Below are 20,000 nucleotides of genomic sequence, written 5' to 3'. Positions count from 1 at the left end.
CTTTGGCACATAGAACATTCTACATGTTAGGTCATATGTTAGGCCACATAACAACTCTCAATAAATGAGTCAAAATCATCTCAAGTATATATTCTGAACACAGTGAAATAAAACTAGAATTGAGTAACAGGAGTTACATTGGAAACTACACAAACACATGAAAATTAACCAGCATTCCTTATTGTGTCAATGATGAAATTAAGAAATAATTTTATCAGTTTCTTGAAATAAAGATAATAACAAAATGTATAAGATACAGAAAAAGCAGTAGAAAGTGAGAAGCTTATAGCAATAAAATGCCTAAATTAAAAAAACTACAAAGATTTCAAAAAAACCTGAAAAAGCACCTCAAGGAACTAGAAATGAAAAGTATAGACCCAAAATTTGTAGAAGGAAAAAAATAAAGACCAGGGTAACAATAAATGAAATTAGGAGTTAAGTAAATTCAATAGATCAACAAAACTAATAGCTGGGTTTTTGTTAAGATTAAATCCAGAAATCAGTTATGCTAACTAAGAAAAAAGAGACAATACTTTGCTATTAAAGAATTAGAAATGTGAAAGGAGACAGCATAACTGAGACCACAGAAATACAAAGGCTCTTTACAAACTATTAGGAACAACTGTAGGAAACACATTGTAAAACATAGAAGAAATGGAAAGGTTTCTAGGCACATACAACCCACCAAGACTGAATCATGAATAAATAGAATATCTGAACAAGCCATTAATGAGTAAGTAGTTGGATGAAGTAATAAAAAGTATCCTTTCAATTAAAGCCCAAGGTCTGACCTCTGTTCTTGCAAGTATTTTAAGAAAAACTATTACCAAATCTACTTAAATATTCCTTAAATACACATTTTGCAATGCCAATCATTGGGCCAGTAGATGTTAAATTGTCCTTCTTTGCAGAGGACATTACATTGTTTTAGAAAAACATATAGGCAAGAGCACTGGGCGACAGAGTTATGGAGAAGCGCCTGCAGGAGGCCCAGCTGTACAAGGAGGAAGGGAACCAGCGCTACCGGGAAGGGAAGTACCGAGATGCTGTGAGTAGGTACCATCGAGCTCTGCTTCAGCTGCTGGGTCTGGATCCAAGTCTGCCCTCCCCGATACCTAACCTAGGGCCTCAGGGCCCGGTTCTCACATCTGAACAAGAAAACATACTGCAAACCACCCAGACAGACTGCTACAACAATCTAGCTGTTGTGAAATAGGGAATGTGTTTCCCTTCTTAAAGTATAGAAAGGCAGAACACTGACTTGAACATTGCCTCCTAAGCAGATGCCAATGTCCGGCGGTATCTCCAGCTGACACAGTCTGAACTCAGCAGCTACCACAGGAAAGAGAAGCAGCTCTACCTGGGCATGTTTGGTTAACGAAGAAGAAAGATGCTCCTTCACTTGAAGTTAGGTGGACTGTTGGCACCCATCAAGGGGAAACCTGAGCCTCAGCAAGAGAAATTAACCCTATACCTATACCTCTGACCCAGGTGGATTTCTGTTTTGTTTCCAGTTCTGCAAACTCTTTACTACTTACACAGTCTGTGTCTCTTTTTGTCTGTCAATCTATATATTTGTATAGCTTTCAATAGATGTTGGGGCTATTTGCCTTGAAATACAATCAGAAAACGTTAATCAGCGTGCTCACTTCGGCAGCACATATACTAAAATTGGAACGATACAGAGAAGATTAGCATGGCCCCTGCACAAGGATGACACTTTTTAAAAATAAAAAAAAGAAAGAAAAATAAAACATTAATTAGCAAAAAAAAAAAAGGAAGAAAAACATATAGACTCTACCATGAACTGTTAGAACTGCTAGAACCACTAAATGAATTTAATATGGTTGCAGTATATAATTATATAACAATGAGTTGCATTTTATATGCCAATCTGGAAAAGAAGTCTAGAAAGCATATGTACAAATCATAAATTATTTAGTAATAAAAGTAAAAATTGAAAGATGTATCTAAGGAAAACTATAAAACAGTGACTAAAGAAAATGAAGAAGATACAAAGAACAGCTATCATATGCTCATGTAGTGGAAGAATTAATATTATTCAAAATGTCAGTATTGCCCAAATGATCAACAGATTCAGTGCAATTCCTCTCAAAATACAAATGACATCTGGCACAGAAGTAGAAAAAAATAACCCCACAATTAATATGGCACCACAGAATACACCAGAATATCTAAAACAACCCAAATCGAGTAAGTCAAAATATAGGCATCACACTGCTTGACCTCAAAATGTAGTAGAAATGTAAAGTAGCCAATACAGCATGATGTTGGCATTTAAACAGGCATATATATCAAGAAATTTGAATAGAAAATCCAGAAATAAACTCACATTTCTAAGTCAGCTCATTTTTGACCAAGACGTCATAAAAATACATTGGGAAAGTTAGTGTCTTCAATAAAATTTCTGGCTAAATTGGATATTCACATGTAAAAGAATGAATCTAGGCACCTGTCTTACACTATGTGTAAAAATATTATCAAATGCATGGGAGTGGAGTGCCAAATGTGCCTGTCCTTGGGCCCCAGGGCAGTATATGCTGGCACTGGTGTTAGCAGGTCCAGGCATGCTGATTCTTGGGCTTCTAGATCACTTGCTTGTCTGCCTTGGTGCTGGTAGTGACAATGGTAGGTGGGTTCCTGGACCCCTAGGTAGTCAGCATGGTGTGAGTGATGGCAATAATGGTGGCAGGACTAATTTCTGGGGCCCATGTGGTCCATGCTCATGTTGGCAGTGTGATGGGCTGGTCAGACCAATCCCCAGGCTTGCAGGAAACTTTTATGAATGGGTGCCCACTGTGGTGGTAGTGGCAGGTTGAGTGGGCCAGACTTCAGCTGCCCTGAAGGAGTGTTCATGTGCCAACAGTATTGGACTGGGCTGGGCAGTTCTCAGGCCCCCAGATGACATGCTCAGGCACTGTGGGGGCTCAACTGGTCAGGAAAACCTGTCCTCAGGCTCCCTGGTGGTGCTTCAAGACCCCTACTGTGGTAGGCAGGGATAGAGTGTTTCCCCAGCCACAGTTTGCATGTGTGAGTAGGTTCCCACTGTGGTAGTTGCAGCAGGTTGGATGGGCCTGTGGATATTCAGGGGCTTTTGGGCTCCCAGGCAGGATATAGTCTAATGGGGGCTGAACTGTCAATATGGTGCCTTCCTTATGGCTTGGGAGGTGTGTGGAATCCAGCCTGAACTCCCTCTCTGGAGCAATGCCTTCACAAGGTCTCCAGGCAGCTCCTTATGTTAGTCTCAGGGCCTGTGAGAATGTAGAATCTTTCCTGTGGCTAGGATACAGGAGTCCACAGTGGGAATTTGGACTGCTGGATGTCACTCATTTTTCCCCCACATTGGGGAGCCTCTCCCAGCCCCCAGCTTATCTTGGCTGCCTCACTTCCTTCTCCTTCCTTGCTTTACATGTTTCCTGTCACTTCTCTGTAGAATTCTCTCTTGGATGATAAATTTGAAGTGTGATTATCTACTTGCTATTTTGCTTCTTAGTGGAAGAAGCAAGTACTAGATGCCTTTAGTCAGCCATCTTGAAGCCCATATTCAAGACATTTTCTTTAAACAAAATATAACTCTGTATATTTTGTTTAAACAATATATCAAGACGTATTGTTCTTAACTTCTTGAACTTTGAGGATGAACTTCAAGGCATCCAGACTGACAAACCACATCACCTACAGGGTAAGCAACAGGAAGACACTGAATTTTTAATTTTTTTTCAATGAAGTGATAATAGAACATAGGCCAGTACCTGACATATGGTAAGCACACAATACAATATTTGTTCACTTAATACATGAACAGAAACTTTTCAAAAGAATACAGACTAATAGCCAATAAACATATGAAAAAACGCTCAACATCTCTAATTATCAGGGAAATGTAAATCAAAACTGCAATGAGATATCACTTAACTCCAGTGAGAATGGCTTTTATCAAAAAGTCCCAAAACAACAAATGTTGTTGAGGATGTGGAGGGATAGGAACACTCATACACTGCTGGCAGGACTGCAAACTAGTACAACCTCTATGAAAAGTAATATGGAGATACCTCAAAGAGTTAAAAGTAGAAATACCATTTGATCCAGCAATCCCATTACTGGGCATCTACCCAAAGGAAAAAAAAAACATTCTATAAAAAAGACATCTGCACTCAAATCTTTATAGCAGCACAATTCACAATTGCAAAGATGTGGAAAGAACCCAATTGCCCATGAATACATGAGTGCATTAATAAAATGTGGTATATGTACACCATGGAGTACTACTCACCACAAAAAGCAGTGGTGAATGAACTAGCACCTCTTCTATTATCCTGGATAGAGCTAAAGTCCATCCTATGAAGCGAAGTATCACAGGAATGGGAAAACAAGCACCACACGCACTCACCATCAAATTGGTACTAATTGATCAATACTTATATGCACATATGTTAGTAACATTCATCGGGTGTTGGGCAGGTGGGAGGGGGAGGAGGGAATCGGTATATTCACACCTAATGGGTGTGGTGCACACTGTCTGTGGGATGGACACACTTGTAGCTCTGACTCAGGTGGGGCAAAGGCAATATATGTAACCTAAACGTTTGTATCCCGGTAGTATTCTGAAAGAAAAAAAATAAATGAAGGGAAAAAATAATAAATCTGACATCAAATTTCTCCATAGTATTTAATAACATAAAACAATTTGTTTTTATTTTTACTAGTTTATTACAAAGGAAACAATATCCAAGTGAAAGAGACATATAAAAAAAGGAAATATGGCAGGGGAAGGTGGGATGGATAGCCTGGTAAATAGCTGTGAGTAAAGAAATCCCACATCTTTATGTTCTGCAAGAGCAGCCAACTGCAGAGACCCTTCGTACTCTGACTTAGCTGATGCTTTTTTCACCTATCATAAAGCCAAACACAGACTCTGAAAATTTACATTTTTACCTTACCAACAATTTGCTGAACAGTTTTATCTTCAGTGATCAGAACAAAATACTTCACCAAACTTTCCTTAAGTTTCTCTCTTTCTCCTAGGCTGCTGAACTTAGACCCACCTTCAGCCTGAGCCAATCAATATACAACCCCTCTTTATGCTCCTCCTAAGAACAGGCTGACTTCACAGTAAAACATTCTCTGGTCCAGGATCTGATTTTGCCACCCTCCATCCTGCCCTTTCCCCTCACCTTCCTTCTAATCTTGTTTGTTTATTTTTTTCTCTTTTAAAAAAGCCCTTTGCTGAACCTTTGAGATGTTATAGTCAGTGCTTTTACTCTATTGCAATACTTTTTTAAAAACTCTTTTTTATTTCAGCATATTATGGGGGTACAAATGTTTAGGTTACGTATATTGCCCTTGCCCCTCCCCAAGTCAGAGCTTCAAACGTGTCCATCCCCCAGACGGTGCGCATTGCACTCATTATGAATGTATATACTTGGGCCCTCCTCCCCACTCCCATCTGCTCAACACCCGATGAATGTCATTCCTATATGTGCACTTAGGTGTTGATCAGTTAAAACTTCTTTAGAGTAAAGTTACTTTTAACCTAAATTAGAATTTATTTTATTTGATAATGTCTGAAAACAGCCCCAGGCCAATAACAATTACACCCCCGGGTCATCACACCCCTGCTTACATCCCAACCCTGACCACATCTGCCTGTGGATCCCCAGGTTTCCAGAGCTCTGTAGCTTCTCTCAGTATAAAGGGCTCCTTTCTTGGTTGGTGTAAACAGACTAAGACACCTGGAGGGGAGGTTCCCCAGGAAGACCTCACTGGGCCTTCAGTGACCTCCTTTTGCTAGATATGAGGATTGACCTTGGCTTGGTAGTCTCTGAGCCCAAGTCTCTGCTTCCCAGTCAAGGTTATTCACTCAGTTTTACATAAAGAAGTAGTGTTTGAAGAATCTAGCAAAATCACTCAAATTCAGTGTTTATAGAAGAAAAGAAAATTATAAGGCACGTAAACAGAAAAGGCAAAAGGATCCTTTTCAAACAATAAACATATCATTTAATTATTATTTCCATAACAAATCATTTAGCAAACAAAGAATCTTATGTGAACATTTCTATTAATAGTAACTGCCAAGTCCTGTTACATAAAATTTAGCTATTAACTCTGATATCCAGATTACAGGACACAAAACAGAGTTACCCACTGTCAAAATTCTCCATCCTGCATAAGAAGGAAACTGATATTTTGGTGAGTAGTTGTAATTACCAATTTATCTACCACATTTTCTTGTGGAGATGTATTCATTTTTCTGCAGCCATAATGATAGAGATATTTTTCCAATTTCTTCTCCCTGATAGAATTCCCAAAGCTAAGCCCTGGGGTTCTGTTTCAAATCACTCCAAAATAGAGCAGACCTCAGAACTTTACATCCACTCTGGGGAAGAAAAAAGGTAAATAAGAATTTTTAATAAATGGAATATAGGACTAGATTTATTTTCCTGAAAGCTACCTCTTTCTTGCCTCATTGGAAATATTTTACTATTTTGGGGGCTTTACCAATAAATACATTTTACAGTTAATGAATAAATCTTTTCAAGGTGACAAGTCCAGGGAGGGGTGGTGCTGACTGCAGCACAGACATTTGTGACTCCAGCGTCAAGTCAGACCATCCTATCACTTGGGAAATCCTCCCACCGCCATCCAGCTTATTGAAGAAGTCAGTGACCTCCATCTCAGGAGACACTGCATTGTGCCTTTGTGTGCCTGAAGAGGAAATTGTTTTGCAGGTTCATGCACTGCCTCACTTGGGTTGATTTTCCTTGTCCTTTGGCATACTTCTTCCTCCCTTCACAAGTCTGAAAGAATCCAAAGGGGAGGAGTCATTTCTGCATTTTCCCCACAATACCAGCATCTGATTGGCTAAACACCAGGAATGTGTCTCCAAGGAATGGAAGCTCACGTTGAGGAATAAAAACCTTAATGTCCCAGAGGGTTAGCTTTTTAGATGAAGGGTACAAGAGGAAACTCCTCTCAACACTATGTCATGCAGATGTTCCCCCAAGAGGCTCCAGTTCCCCTCCTCGGGCTGTCCTCTTGAAGGACATGGCCTAGGGCTGAAATTCACTAGACACTCCAGGAGACATGGCTCCTACAGGCATTTTGGGTCATCCCCCGACAGTTGTGGAACCAGGACCAGGAAGAGACAGGTGGATGGCTGAGGACATATCACCCTGTAAAGTTTCCAAAGGGTAACCTCAATTTAAGTATATTCTGGTAAGGCATGTGTAGCTAGGGGAGATAAAAGGAGAAGAATCACAAAGATGTTTTTACAGGAGAATGTCAGGTGATTATTCCCTGCTTTCCTCTCATGTGAAATTTTCAGAAACAGAAAACAAGTACCTTAAAAAGAGACCATCACAGCTCTGTGAAAAAAGGATCAACAATTAAAATGCTGTGTCTGTTTGAAAAATAGATAAATGACAAACAGTTGATCACGTTATGAGTTGGAGAGTGGTAGTAGGCATTTGAAAGTGTGGGGAAGGAACTCAAAATTTAGGATTTCCAACAGGTCCTAGAACAGTTAGGCTGGGCAAATTGGATTTGAGTCTTGAATTTGAGACCCTGCTTGCCATATATTTGGAATTTAGGGAAACCAATCTCCCTGGGAGTGTTAAAATAATTAAATAGGGGGAAAATAGACTGAAGTGGCTGTAGTGCCCTGGATTTCTACCTAAGGAAACCTAATTCTAACTCAAATTCATTTCTCGTAAATTACAACTTAGAGGAAAATAAAACTTACACAATATGCCAATAAAACTCTGATTATATAACTGGAAAATAGCTATCCTACCTGGATAATCCAAACAAGGCAACTACATAACTGTCCCCAATCTGTTATTGAATCTGGTTTGCTTCCTCATGCACCTTATAAAAGCCTTGTTTTCAAGACCTTCTTGTTGACCCCAAACCACAAACCGTGGCTGGGCGCTTCCCCATCCATCAGTCGCTGTTTGCTCAAATGCTGTTTAGAGTTTTAGTGGTGTGTCAGTTTGATTTTTAACAGGAGAATTAACGGACTGGGGCACACCAAACCTGGGCATGAACGCTGCACACCAAGTGGGGATCCTCCCCTGATGACTCCCTTTGTCTTCGCACAATCTGGGGGAGACGCTGGGCTGTGGGCACAGAGCTACCCAGATAGGACTCTGGGTCGGGTCGACATCAAAGAGCAGGGACACGACAGGAAACCCGGGATCCAAGCTGCCTACTGAGCCCAATCCTGTGGCCAGAGGGGAGTGAGGGCTAAGGTGTGCCACTGGCGAATCTTGGTCTCAAGACTCCCGTTTCCCACCACAGCCACTTTCCTCCTCTTGGGACATCTGGCCGCACACAGTCACCATTTCCCTGCTTCTGGGGTCTCCCAGTGGCCGCCCCCTATGGATCTCTCAGTACCTGCAGGTCTCAGGGTAACAGAGGCTGCATCAGAGACACCAGGACCTTCCTGGAAATTGAACAGTGGAGAGAGGACCCAGCTTGGTGCCCAGTGCCAGAGACAAAAGCCAACATAACACAATTAAGCAATGTTTATATTGTTTTGAGATATAAAGAAAACGTGACCCATTTATAGTATACTCATCCGAGGTATGGTTTAAGTATAAAGCCAACATGCTGACATTGTCAATATAAAATGCCTCAGAATATAGAGCACACACATGACCTTCTTGAAATAACTACTTTAAAATAAATTCAGTCAATTGAAAGATGAATCAAAATAATGAATTAAATCAAGAATAACAAAGCCATTGTAAAGAGATAGGAAATGAGCCTGGAATCCATTAAATATTGGACTAAAGTTTATCAACTCTACAAATCATAATTACAGAAAAGAAATTAAATGATGTAAATCTAGATAAATAAAAATTATAAAATAATTAAATTTGGGAATGGAATAAAGATAAGATAAGGAAATATAAAATATGCTCGTCTTTTAGAGCAGGATGTCAAAGGGAGAACCTTTAGTGATTTTCATACGTATGGTCTTTTCTTAGAATGAGTTTAGATTAACTTTTGGGAAGATATATTTAATTTCAATAATTTCCTTCATTTCACTTCAGTTTCTTTTTCTTCTATTGGAATCAAGTAAAATTATAATTTTATTTTTAAGTAATCAAATTTGTATGACATTTCTTCTGATCATCTTCGTTGCTGTATACCCAACTGTCTATAGAGATATATTACTTAAAGCTTTTTTTTTTTTTACAGAGACCCAAAATAATTTTAATGCAAATAACAAAATGAGTTAGTTTGTCGCCGTCACACAGCCCCTCAAGGAAAGAATCACAGTACTTTGTAAAAATGTCGTAAGATACGCAAACTACAGTTCCTTCAAATACAGTTGTTGTAAGTATTCTATTTGGTCCTAATATTTGCTTCTTGGATGTCTTGGCTAATGTTGTCATCATTGTTCTTGAGTAACTGATAATAAGCACCAATGAGGACTGATTCTACCTCTAGGTAAGAAGGTGGGATGTTTTCTCCCTGATGTCATCGTCTCTTTCCATCTTCCCAAATGCACGTCACATGGCAGGGAAGAGGCATCTCTCATGTCTCAAAAAAACCTTGTGTCACAGAAGGATGTGGGCACTGAATGCATGGAGTAGTGGCAGCCAGCCACAAGCTCATTTCAGATTGCATTTAACGCAGACCCTCACGGAGCCCTGAAGTTTTTTTGTGAAGGGAATTCATGCATTGCATGGGGGTTAGGCTTTCCAGATCTCTGGTTCTAAGGTGTTTTGTCTGTTTCCATTGTGACTACCAAAAAATTATAGAAAAGCCCCCAGTAGAAAGTTTCAAGGGAACCTCCATGAAGCTTATGTAGCATCCTGCAAGCCCCGGGGGCGTAACCTACGCTCTTGCTCACAAATTGCCTAATGACAGTTTTCCATTGAGGCAGGAGGTGACCATTCGTCCCATCTCTGGCCCCACGTCACCCGTTACTGGGCTGGTGGCTTCACCATGGGAGGAGGTCCTGTCTCAAAGACTGCAAACTCCACGAGGACGGGGAGGATATCTGGGTTTGCTCACCCCTGTATTTTCAGAGCCTCACATGGTGCCTCACATACTAAACAGTGAGGAAGGAACCTGCTTTATGTGTGCAGATTTTAAATCCTGGAGGCATGCAGACCAGTGTAAATATAGCTCCATTCAGTTTGGGCAGATGACATTTATCGGGCAGGGCCTCTCCATGTTGCATCCAGGAAACACCTCCGTGGAGGGTCTCACAGAGCTGGGGTTCTTGAGCTTTAGGGGTACCAGTGTCACTCAGGAGAGGCTGACTCAGCAGGGTCTGGGTGGTTCCAAGACTGTGCTGAGAAATAGGGCTTTGGGGGTGTTATGGTCTGGGACGCGAGAAATGACCACCTAAAGACCGAATGGAGCCAAATCAGGAGTCTTTATTAGCTGGCCAGCGACTACTCTCTGCACCGCCCAAAGGCAGCACAGAGTGCAGCAGTGACCCTTTGAAACAGAAAGTTTTTATATTGTAAGTTTGTGGGTGGAAAATTATTAAGGTTGAGCAAGCACGTGTACAAAAAGCCTTGAGTAAGCATTACATAATTTTCTTATCTTTGGAGTAACAGGATCTGGGCAGTTTGGGCTCTGGGCCATATCTTGTTCACGCAAAACATGAGTGTTGTAATAGCTTCATGCAAAACGTGGGGGCTGTAATCATTTTACGTAGAACATGGGTGTTGTAGTCACTTAGGAATTTCTGTGTTGGGGGTAGCAAGCAGGAGCAAGCAGGTTTACAGAAACAGAATGGCAGATTAATGATTTTTCAGTGAGAAACTCAGACTCTAACATTCCCAACTGGTTTTTAGGAGGAATCAAATCATTGATTCTTTGTTATTAGTATCACAGATATGTTGATAGTGAGTTTGGAGGAGCATAAGTTTGACAGCTTGAACTCTTTGTTTAACATAAGAAGTTAGGTTGTTTATGATGCAGGGGCCAAGGAGCAGTGTCAGCAGAATGGGAATAACTGGTTTTATTATGGCTGACAAAAGTGTTGTCATCCACGGGGTTTAGGAATGCTAGAGATGACAAGTGCTTTTAAACTTACCCCCCTTTGTTTGGTGTTTATAGCACTGTCAAATATATTAATATATATTGTTAAAAATGATTTCCCAAACAATCTATTTTAACCTTTTTCTGGCTATCTGCACCACCCTGCGCTTCACATAAATGTTTTAAGTAAATAAGGTGCTTAGCTTATGTCTAAGGATTTATCTTTTAAGTACGGAGTGGAATTTTGTGTTTAAAGGACAGTCTTTTCTCCCAGCCTGAGAAGAGGGGGAGGAGGCCACTGAGAGACATGTCTTTAGAGGCAGCAGAGGGGCAGGGAGCTTGGACAGGCTCTAGCCCAGCTCTTGCTAAGGCTCTCCAGGCCTGCCTAATTATGACAGTGTCATTTATTTATTTATTTATTTATTTTGAGACAGAGTCTCACTCTGTTGCCCGGGCTAGAGTGAGTGCCGTGGCGTCAGCCTCGCTCACAGCAACCTCAAACTCCTGGGCTTAAGCGATCCTACTGCCTCAGCCTCCCGAGTAGCTGGGACTACAGGCATGCGCCACCATGCCCGGCTAATTTTTTTCTATATATAACAGTGTCATTTATTGTCTTTGTAATCACCTAAGTGTAGTTTATAGGCTGGTGGGAATTGTCATCTGCTGTATTAAAACAGGTAACTAGGAGGAGCCAGAGGAGTCTCTGGAAAGTCTTATCTTTAGTGGGTCCTCGGTGGGCCAGGTGATCCATTTTTCGGGGAGTTGATCTGGGGTCACATTTTGATCTGCGTGTGGTGGATCCAGTGGTGCTTTTCGGCAACATTCACGGCTGTTGGCATGGTGAGGACCACTGGCAGGGGTCCAGTCTACCTGGCCTCTAAGCTGGCAGGCTGAAGTTTTTTTATCCAGACGAGGTCTCCAGGCTGTACCTGAAATAGAGCTTTCTCGGGAGTGGGGTTAGTCAGCTGAACATGATTTTACATGGGGTTATGCTTTTAACATACGGAGTGTATCTGGTTTTCAGTAGGGCAAAGGGAAGGAGGCTTAGCCAGTCTGCGCCAGTCTCTACCTTTAATTTGTTTAATGTTTTTTAAGTTCTATTTATCCTTTTTATCTGTCCTGAACTCTGAGGCCTATAAGCACAGTGTAATTTTTAATTAATCTTTAATGTCTTAGTTAACAACTGAGTCTTTGGGTGATGAACGCCGGGCCATTGTCAGACCCCAGTGCAAGTGGGAGGCCAAATCGGGGAACAATTTCAGTCACTAACTTTTTTGCAACTACCTGTGCTGTCTTTGACTTCATAGGAAAAGTTTTCACCCATCTAGAGAAGGTATCAATGAATACAAGCAAGTAGCGATACCTGTATTTGCCTAGTTTTACTTTTGTAAAGTCCACTTTCCACTGTTCCCCCGGGGTTTGTCCCCTTAACCTGGTCCCTGGAGGAGGATTAGTCCCTTTACCTGAATTGACTTGTGCACAGGCGAGACATCTCGTTGTTCCTGCTGGGCCATCTGATGTAGCTGAGGAATGTAGTGGTCCCTCTGGAGAAGTTTGGTTAACTTGGTGCTGCCAAGGTGGGTGTTCTGATGTATTTGTCTGATTAGGTCTCATCATGGGTGTTTAGGGATTAAGACCCTATTGTCTGGGAGGATTTTCCAACCTCCTGAATCAGTTTTAAGTCTTCAGGGCTTTTCTTAATTTAACTTTTTCTTTGGTATAGTTTGGAGGGTTTGGCAGGAGCCGTTCTGGCAGAATGGAGAGAATTTGGAGAGGCCCCACTGGTTTTTGTGCGACTTTTCTTCTTGTCATGTCGCCGAAAGTATTGTTTCTCGTCACTGGGGAGTCAGTCCTCGCTCTTGGTAAAGTGTCCCACGTACATGTGCCATTGCAAAGGCTCTCCCCCATCTTAGGGCCTGGGTCAGGGCTATGAGTTTAGCCTTTTGGGCTGACATTCCATGTCCGACAATCTGTGCCCAGATAACCCGGCCTGCAGTTACGACAGCCGCCCCTGCATACCTGACTCCTTCTGAGACGTAGCTGTTCCCATCTGTGTATAATTCTTCGTCGGGGTCCGGCCACGGGCAGTCAGTGAGGTCAGCTCTCAGGTTGGTAAGAGACTCGAGCATTTTGAGACAGTCATGGAGTGGCTCCGACGGCTCATCATCCGGGAGCAGGGTGGCAGGGTTGAGGGAGGCTGTCTTTAGGAACCGGATTCTGGGGGGATCTAGCAACAGCACTTCATACTGGGTTATACGCGAGTTGGAAAGTCATCTTTCAGGTGGCCTTTTAGTAGATCCTCCACCGATTGGGGGGGGGCAATTATATGTAAGTCCTGCCCCAAAATGAGCTTGGAGGCTTCCTTTGCCAAGACAGCTGTTGTAGCAATGGCCCACAAGCAGCCTGGCCAGCCAGATGCTACAGGGTCCAGCCTTTTAGACAGGTGTGCAACCGGTCTGCTCCAGGGTCCTAGTTTTTGCGTTAGGACCCCTTTAGCTATCTCTCAGTTTTCAGCAACATATAACTGGAAAGCCTTGGTCAAACTGGGCAAGGCCAGTGCAGGGGCACTCACAGGTGCCTGTTTGAGGCTCTTGAAGGCTTTAGCCTCGTTTCCAGTCCAGATCAGAGCGTCCCTCTTTCCCCCTATGCTAGCATATGGGAGTTTTTGTTATCTCTGCAAACTTGGGGACCCAGAGTCTGCAGTACCCCACTGTCCCCAGGAACTCTCGAACTTGTCTCTTAGTTCGGGGCTGTGGGATCTTTAGCACAGCTTAATCCTACTGGTGGAGAGGGTTTGTTTGCCCCTCTTTAGTTCCTACCCTAGGTAGGCTGCTGTCTGGGTATAAAGCTGAGCTTTTTTAGCCGGAACACGGTAGCCCAACTGAGCTAATCCTGTTAGCAAGTCCTCAGTAGCCCTTTTACATGTGGCTCGACCCTTGGTGGCTCCGGTGTCTATCAGAAACTCTATAGTTTTGCCCCCCACATTCAGAGTTACCTTGGGCCCCTGGGGGCTTATCAGAATGGAGCCCCGGCCCTGTCAGTCTGTGTCCTCCATGAGGACTCACAGGCTTAGCCACCTCCTGCTTTCGGTGAGGACATTCGTTTTTCCAGTGACCATGTTCTTTGCAGTAGGCACACTGGTCACGGCTTAGGCTGGTCTTCCTCCTTCTAGTATTCCCCTCTGGTCTTTTGGGCCTCTTGCCTTTTTCAGTTTTATATTTTTCTTGTTTCACCATAGCAGATATGAGAATTTTGGCCATCCTTTTAGAATGGGCAGTCCCAGGATCCTCTCTGTTGTTATAAATTTTCTGGGCAATTTCTATTAACTCAGACAGTAATTTTTCTCAAATCCTTCTAATCTCTGCAGCTTTCTCCTAATATCTGGGGCCGACTGAGTGGCAAAGTCAATATTAATGGCATGTCTATTCTCTGGTGCCTCTGGGTCTATGGGAGTATACAGGCGGTAAGCTTCAAAAAGGTGTCCTAGGAATACCGCTGGGGACTCGTTAGGTCCCTGTATGGTTTCGCTTACCTTGGACAGATTAGTCGGCTATTTAGCCGCTGCCCGTATGCCTTCTAGCAGAGTCTGGCGATGCCGATTGAGAGCCTCCTTATCTCATTCCTCATTTGAGTCCCAGTCTGGGCTCATGGTGGGGAAGGCAAATGCAGGTTGCCTGTCAGGGCCAGGAATTATCTATGGATGACAAAACTCTTAGAATAGCCATGGGTAGAGAGACAATTGATAAAGTTGATTAACTTTATGGCATACAACAACATAACATAATAACCATAATTATTACTGATAATATATATGAAGACATATCAATATTTTACAATTTAGAACATATATTAATAACATGTTTACATAAATATAATCCCAAGAAAGTTAACACCATTTTCTCTTTGAAAATGCTTCCTGTATAGTTTTAACGTACCAAATAAACCCAATATGTCCTTCTTACACTTTTAGTGTCCTTAATATTTTTTTAAAAAGCTAGTTTGAGGTCAAAAAGACTAAAATTTGGATTTTGGAAAGTTTGTCAAATATCAGAGGCTTAAATCCCCTTTCATGGACTTTATCCCAACTTGCACAGATCAGCTACAATATACTTAAAACTTTCTGGTTTGTCTTAACTTTCCCTTTTTTACCATACAAGATTCTTTCTTATACAATATTATTCTCCTCTGTTTAATCTTTCTTACCAAAAATATGTTTATATACTCATAGCCTTTTTACATCTCTTTCTCTTACTTTACTGATTACTTCTTATCTTGTTTTTATTTATTTTTTTAAAAATCTGTATTTTGAATCAACCTTTAAATAACCTCTGAATTAGACAAAATTCAACATCTAAGCAGACCACATTTGACACAAGACTGGGACTGGTCCATACTGGTGACAGAAGAACTACTTTTTGTGAGGCACGAGGACAAAGACAGACAGCACAAGGAGACAGACCAGAACAAACAGAAAGACAATTGGCCAATACCACTCAAAAGAACTCCACAAAGACAAAGACAGACAGTATCATTCTCGGCCATGCTGCACCTGGAGGGTGGCGGTGGAGGGACGGGTTGGGCAGCCCTGGGGTCATCCTTATTATTACCTTAGACCGCGACCCAATTTCACATTTTAGTCACACAAGTTCACACTTACAACTAATTAAGATGTAATCCAAGAGAGACACCGAAGCCTCAACAGGACCAACAACCCAAAAGTGCCAATGGTGATATATTAGACTGGCTCTGTAGTAACCACCTAGAAGCCAGAATACCAGGAAACCAGAACCAGAATTCCCACAGAGTGGCCCTGGTCTCACCCCTCTTGGGTGGCTCCCACTCTTTGGAAAAAGAAAACCAGAAAACCAGAAGTTTCAGCTGCCTAAAAAGATCTGAAGACCACACACAGAGAAAGGCAGGGACAGAAAGAGAGGGAGAGGAAGGCCCAGTTCTACCACCCCGGACGGCCTCAGGAAAAAGACAGATAGGAAACTGACAATCACGGATCCTAATGATAAGCGCGCACCGTTCTTTAAAGTTAGAAACTATAACCTAGGACTCAGATGACAGGTGAAACCAAAATGGAATCGAAGCCAAGAGAAATGAAAGTAGTAATCCGAAAGAAAGTACCAGGAATCCGACCACGACTCACAAGTTCTAGGTGATGCCTCACGTCCCAGGACTTGCCTGAGGAAAAGGGGAAACAGAGTCGGACTGACCAGGACTCAGGAAAAGGGAAACAGAGTCAGATCCTGACAGTAAGTTCCAGGTGACGTCTGACCTCCTGGAACCCGCCTGAGGAGTGAAGCTGCGTCCAGCCAATCTCCTGAGGCGCCAGACAACTCCGGAGCCAGAAACAGACCAGAACTCACCGGTGAACAGAAGCAGAAGACTCCTCCAGAAGAATTTGCGGGTTTGAAGGTGTCGGGGGCTGGTGCATTGTCGAGCCTCTGCCCAGGGCTGAGGAACGTCTCTCAGAGGCCTTCCCCTGGGCAAGACACTCAACTCCGCACCCGGTCTCCGGGCACCGGTGGTCGCCAGGTGCCCTATCTTAGCACAGGATCTCGCTGGGGCCTCCAAATGTTATGGTCTGAGATGCGAGAAATGACCACCTAAAGACCGAATGGAGCCAAATCAGGAGTCTTTATTAGCTGGCCAGCGACTACTCTCTGCACGGCCCAAAGGCGGCACAGAGTGCAGCAGTGAGCCTTTGAAACGGAAAGTTTTTATATTGTAAGTTTGTGGGTGGAAAATTATTAAGGTTGAGCAAGCACGTGTACAAAAAGCCTTGAGTAACCATTACATCATTTCTTCTCTTTGGAGTAACAGGATCTGGGCAGTTTGGGCTCTGGGCCATATCTTGTTCATGCAAAACATGAGTGTTGTAATAGCTTCATGCAAAACGTGGGGGCTGTAATCATTTTACGTAGAACATGGGTGTTGTAGTCACTTAGGAATTTCTGTGTTGGGGGTAGCAAGCAGGAGCAAGCAGGTTTACAGAAGCAGAATGGCAGATTAATGATTTTTCGGCGAGCAACTCAGACTGTAACAGGGGCTTGTTTTGGGGGGCCATCCCAGAAACATTACATGATAGAAGCTCTTTGCACCTCAGTGTCTTTTTCCACTTGTGTTCTGAGCATGGTGCTGGGAGGTGTCCCAGGATGGGGGGGTGGGACCTTGTGTTATTGAAACCCTTTTGCACTTCTGCTAAGTGGAGGGAGGGTTTGCCATGAGCTCGGTTTCAGTGGAGCTGTGCAGACATCTGGTTTGAGTAGTTTTAGGGCCACCGTGAATACCTCTTTAGTGCAGGATTGGGTTTTTCCATCCATCCATTCATTCATTCATTCATTTCTTTTCAACAAATTGTATTAAAGCTTTTTTAAATGATAAAAAAGAAGTATGTTTGATCAATAGATGATGACAAAATTTTCCAATTCCAAGTTTTATGTCTCAGATTTTATTTTTATAAGGTCTTCAGAGTGTAGAATTCCTTTTTCATGATAATTTCAAAGGCAATTTACTTATAATATGTTTTTAGTCTTCTCACTGCTCATGGGAAGTGTGAAGGAATAAGGACACAAAAATAGAAAACCAGAGGAATAGCTTGCTGATGATCATACCACCAATGACTGATCTAGCACTGAAACTTGCATCTTGGGACTTTAGTACTTCATCTGCCCTGGTGTCCTGGAGGGAGAACATGAATATGCAATCTGGCCCCAGGGGAGCACATTTTCTTTTTTCTGAGGAAATTTCTTTTGGTCTGTGTTCACAACACTCATTGGTTGATTCTATGAACACACAGGGCTCAATTTTGATTGGATGATTTCCTGTCACACTGCAAAGATGTTGAACTTGATTAATTTTAGGCTCAAAGGAGTTAAAATGTATGCACCCACAAGGCTAAAATGTTAGCTTGCCATTCTGTCTGTTAACTTAAAACAGCTCATCAGTAACTGGGACACATCAATCTGAGCACAATAGTAATATTCAAAACAGAACAATCAAACAACAAATAGTCTCCCACCTACTAATGGGGACAAGACCCCTAAAGAAATCAGACTTTTTCTAAGGAGTCTTCTTGGTTTTGCTGGTTTTAGCAACTGCAAGATTGTATGGATGACAGAATAATAGAGCCCTAGAATAGGGGAGATAAGTGGTTTGCAACTTTGAGCATGCATCAGAATCATCCACAGGGATTGTTAACACACAAGTTGCTGATTCATACCCTCACAGTTTATGATTCAGTAGATCTGGGGTGGGCCCAATAATTTGCATTTCTAACAAATCCCCAGGTACTGCTGCTGGTCTGGGATCCACACTTAGAGAACCACTTGGTTAGACCAAGACTCAGACGTACTTTCCTGTATAGGACCAGATGGTAAATATTTTAGGCTTTTTTGGACCATATAGTCTAAGTCACAACTACTCAATATTGCCATTGCAGTGCAAAAACATCCATAGGCAACATATAAATAAATTAATGTGAATGTATGCCGATAAAACTTTATTTACAGACATTGAAATTGGAATTTTGCAGAATTTTATGTATCATGAAAGATTATTATTTTTTCTTTTTTTCAACCACTTAGAATTGTAAAAACAATGAACTGTACAAAAACATGCACTGGGCCAGATTTGGCCTGTGGGTCATAGTTTACCTAGCCAAGGTCTAGGCTATTTTCCCTCCCCCCTACCCCATATGGAAAATTCATCCTCCTTATTGTGTGTGGATTAAGCTAATATTAAATGGAAATGACAGATTCTAAGAAAGCACAGATTGGTGGCAGGGAGAGGCAAAGTCAGATGGGTAACTGACATCAGAGGGCAGCCTAGTATGAATTAGATATTTGCAGGAGATAATCCACAGAGGCTGTGTGCTTCTCAGATCTGCCACAGGGTTTCTTGGCAAGCTATACTTTATTGGCTCAAAGAATGGTAGGGCTGCAGGAAAATTTTAAAGATCATATAATCCAACACTGTCTCCTTACAACCCCACCTCTCTCATTTTGCAAGTGATAAAACCAAAACTATAGGTAATTAAACGAAATGCCTGAGTTTACAAGAAATGGCAGTGGCAGCTTTAAGACTCAAATTCAAAACTCCTAACCCACATCCTATCACTCTCAACTCCACAGCTTATGCTTCTAACGGTCTAGGGTTATTGACCATTTCCAACAATATAGTGGTAAGAAGATGGAGGGCAGGCACCCATGTCTTAAAAACAATGGGAAAAGAGGAGCTAAGGATACACAGGATCAATCTTCCAAGCTAGCTACAGAGTTTTTGTGGTAAAAATACTTTTGTGCAACTTTAATCACTGGCCTGGTTCCAGCCTCCTTCGTTTTTGCAGGGAATGGAAAACTCACAACCTCATGGGGTGATTTGTCTTGAAAATGGTTTTGTTTGGTCTATAGAATTGTCAGGGTGGCAGTCTGCTCTTGGTTCTTGGTGTTATCTTGACTGAAGAATGATGAGAAACCAAAGTGTCAGGTTCCAACCTCTTGGTGAACTGTTACCCTAGTTCTTTGGCTCCTTGCTTGGAAAAACAATCACAAGCAGGGCAAGTGTGATGGAGTGACCACAAGCAGGAAGCAGTTTCCCAGGAGTAGCTTTTTATTATAAAACAAAACAGGTTAGTCTCCAAGAGTGGAGAGAGACTGACTTACTGACTGACTCTCTGGGAATTCTTGAGTTGTTTCCTTTTATTGGCCAATTCTGAGGAAGGGCTTTTGGGAGGTATGGGATGTTACCAAGTGATTAGCAGATGTTCTCAATGTTGTATCTATGTATGCAAGTTCCTTCTCTAAAAGCCCTACCTGAGGGGGTGGATGTGGATGAACCACAATGTAGATTTAAGCTAATGACATAATAATTAGCCTAAGGTTACTCTAGGTTACTTTCCAAATCCTATTATGCCTAGGCTGGGGGATTCCCAGATTGGTAAAGTGTTTCTCCTTCCCCAGGTGTAG

At 42.1% G+C, this 20,000-nt stretch overlaps 1 non-coding gene and 1 pseudogene across 1 annotated transcript; both read left to right on the top strand.

Moving 5' to 3' along the window:
• Positions 1-364: 364 nt before the first annotated feature.
• Positions 365-1,720, top strand: LOC123628011 (annotated as a pseudogene).
• Positions 1,642-1,748, top strand: LOC123628942. The gene has a single exon (XR_006731821.1). It is a non-coding gene; the product is annotated as a U6 spliceosomal RNA (small nuclear RNA).
• Positions 1,749-20,000: the final 18,252 nt, after the last annotated feature.

The sequence above is a fragment of the Lemur catta genome, chromosome X (assembly GCF_020740605.2).
Source record: "Lemur catta isolate mLemCat1 chromosome X, mLemCat1.pri, whole genome shotgun sequence".
In the NCBI taxonomy this organism is placed as follows: Eukaryota; Metazoa; Chordata; class Mammalia; order Primates; family Lemuridae; genus Lemur; species Lemur catta.
This window is presented reverse-complemented; position numbering and strand designations above follow the sequence as displayed.